Raw genomic sequence first — 3,560 nt, forward strand, 5'->3', positions numbered from 1 at the left:
CACACACATCTGTCACACAAACATACAGACACACACAGTCAAACAAACATCTGTCACACACACACACCTGTTACAGACCCACACACTCTTGTCACACATGCACCTGTCACACACAGACACATACTTGTTCCATATACACCTGTCACACACACACCCCTTCACACACACACACCCCTTCACACAGAGACACCTGTCACACTCACGCACCTGTCACCGACCTACACATCTGTCACACAGACATACAAACACATAGTCACATGCACAACTGTCACACACACACCGGTTACACACACCTGTCAGACACAACAGTTACACACTCACACTCGTGTCACACAAATTTAGAGACACAACTCACACACAACAACCTGTCACACACATATCTGTTACACATACACTTGTCTCACACACACACCTGTCACACACAACCTCTTGACACATACACCCTGACACACACACACCTGTCACATACACATGTGTTACACACAAGTCACACACACCTGTAATACACACACTTGTCACACACACACCTGTCACGCACACACCTGTCACACATAGACACACACACACCTATCTCACATTCACACACCTCTCACACACACACACACCTGTCACACAGAGACCTTCCCACTCACACACAAATGCATACATACACACGAACACAAGCACACACATGCACACATTGACACTAACCAAGATACACACGTACATATACTCATACATATACACACTCATGCACACACTCACACACACAAACACGCACATATATCCACACTCACACATACTCAAACATATTCACACACTCATATAAACACTCACACACACACAACATGCACACACATCCACACTCGCATGCTCATATACACACACAGATTTATACACTCATACACGCACTCACACACGATCACACATCTCCTCACATACTGCTCATGGCCTCACGAAGCTCTGTATTCCCAAAGGTAAGAATATTAAACGCCACCTGTCCTTGACCTGCTAGATATTGTTTTAGGTGAAAAGAGAAGACTCCGTCTCTGAGACTCCCTGGCCCCCTCCTCACATGCTCCTGGGCAGCAGCCCTGCACTGGGGTCCTGGGCACCCCCTGCCTGGGCTCACAGGGCAGTCCTAGAGTGTTTCTGGTCTGGAATTAAGTGGCTGTGTTCTACCTTCAGAGTATTCTTCTAGAGACAGCATGTTCTTTTAATCTTCTCTAGAAAAAGCCTTTGGAGAAGGAAATGGCAACCCACTCCAGTGTTTTTGCCTGGAGAATCCCAGGGACGGGGGAGCCTGGTAGGCTACCATCTATGGGGTCGCACAGAGTCGGAAGCGACTGAAGCGACTTAGTAACAGCAGCAGCTGCAGCAGCAGCAGAAATAGCCTCAATAAACGCATGCACTCTGTAGAGAGCCCCCAAGGAAGGAGTTTGTGAGAACACCTGGACGTCGCCGCCCTGGGGCTGCAGGTGCACTGATGCAGTTGACACTCACAGTGAGTCCAGAGGCTCTCGAGGACTTGGGGTCCCTTGGCCTCCTGGAGCCCCCCATGGGCTAACATCATGTCACAGATTAGCTGCATGCAGAAGCACGGGGCTCGATGCCCACAGCACCTACCGTTCACTCCTGGCTCACCTGTTCTTGCAGCACCTGGACCCTGCAGGGGCCCCACAAGAAGGTCCAGACGAGCCCACTTGTCAGAAATCAGTGCAGTCGACCCAGACAACTCAGAGCACAAATGCCTGAGGGGCTCCTAGTGCCCACACCTGTGAGAGGAGACACCTGAGACATCCTAGGAGATCGAGGCAGAGCCCTTTTCAGCTGACTCCAGTGAGGCTGCCCTGAGGGAGTGCTCACCCAGGGAATGGGGCGGTGAGCATGCTCAGTCATCTCAGTCGTGTCTGACCCTTTGAGACCCCACGGACTGTAGACCACCAGACTCCTCTGTCCATGGGATTTTCCAGGCAGGAACACTGGAGTGGGTTGCCACAACAGCACCCTGCAGAGAAGCTAGGTCAGCCATGTGCATGTACCCTGGCAGGACATCTCTTCAGCAGGACAGCCTCGGGGTGCATCCATCCTCAGACTCCATCCTGCTTCTCACCGTCCCTCCTGAACACCTGTCCGAGGACCTCAAGACCTGGCGTCGGTGGGGAGACAGACCCACTGCTGAGTCAGCCATGTGTCCTCCAGCAGGACCCTGTGACAAACCTGTATACCCCCTGTTCTGAGTCTCTGATGGAACCTTCATAAATATTCCTGAGCAAGTCAGATACCCAAGAGCAGGAGAGGGATACTGGCCATGTCAATCAGGCAGGAGAGAGCGGGTCTGAGTCCAGTAGTGAGGGCTCCAAGCCTGGTCTCCAGCCGTGGGTACCAGAGCCTCAGCGCCCTGCCTCCTGGATGTTGTCTGGCTGTGGTCTCTGCACACTAGCTCCCCTCCTCAAAGAGGCTGCATATCGTAGCTCTGCCAGGTCCCTGAAGGTCACATGTAGGTAGGGGCTACCTGCGTTGTTGAGATTGAATACCCATGACTAAGGGGATCTGGGTCTGGGCTCTGAGCGTCACCAGGGTTTTCAGTATTGGCCCATCTGCTTTCTATTCCCTCCTGGGCTGCAGTGCTCTATTCCAGTCCCTTCTCTTAGCCGTGAGATATGACCCCTCTATAGGTCTGCAGTGGACAAGAATTTCTGTTCACCTCCTAGGAAAAGCTGGGTGAAGGGCTCTTCCGTGGAGGGTGTGCCTGATGAACCTTCTGGGTAGGTGTTAACATTTCTCAGCATTGGCCTCCCGCTCGCCCGTCAGGTGTCCTGAAGGGATAAATATGAACACTCACCTTGAAGACCTGGATGTTTCTGGAGTTATATCTCACAAACCATGGACCGTGGCCCCCAGGATCTCTCATCCTCACAGTGGTTATTGCTGGTCCTGCAGGAATTGGTAGTAATTACCCTGAAGGTGCTCCTCCTGAAGCTTTGCTTCCATGGGCAGATCTCACCTGGACTGTGGATTGCCCACCTCTCTGGTTTTGTGCTGGGGGACTCCCCTGCAATGTTAGGACTCTGTTAGGTCCAGGGAAAGTTTTGGTGTTGAGAATTTCCTTGCTTTATTATGGAAATGACAGTTTCCACACACACTACCTCTTGATGCAGGAACCAGCAGATACCAGTTGAGGTTGTCCTTGACCTGGGAGTGAAGGAGAATTCAAATGTCTCTAAGAGTCAAAGGAGCCTGGACAGACTTGACCAACATAGAGAGACAGAGAGGAAGGACTCAGTAGGGCACTTATTTTAGGCTCAGATTCCAAAACTCTTCCAAGAGGCTGGAATTCAGAAAGCACCATGGTGAGGAGATTGTTACGTCCTGGTGACCCAGTTCTAGTCAGAAGGCAGGACAAAGCGCCTCTCGGTGATTCCAGGTCCTGAGGTAATTTCAGAGGAGCCGTCCCCCTTCTCCCAGCCCCTTTTCATGTCCCCGTGTGACCAGGGAATGCAGTCATCACCTCCGTAATGAGGGGTTCCCCTGGGGGAGGGGCTTACATGTGGGTGTGCCGTGTGGAAGGTTGTTCATTC

The sequence above is a fragment of the Bison bison genome, unplaced genomic scaffold (genome assembly GCF_000754665.1).
Source record: "Bison bison bison isolate TAMUID 2011002044 unplaced genomic scaffold, Bison_UMD1.0 scf7180017863519, whole genome shotgun sequence".
NCBI classification, from domain to species: domain Eukaryota; kingdom Metazoa; phylum Chordata; class Mammalia; order Artiodactyla; family Bovidae; genus Bison; species Bison bison.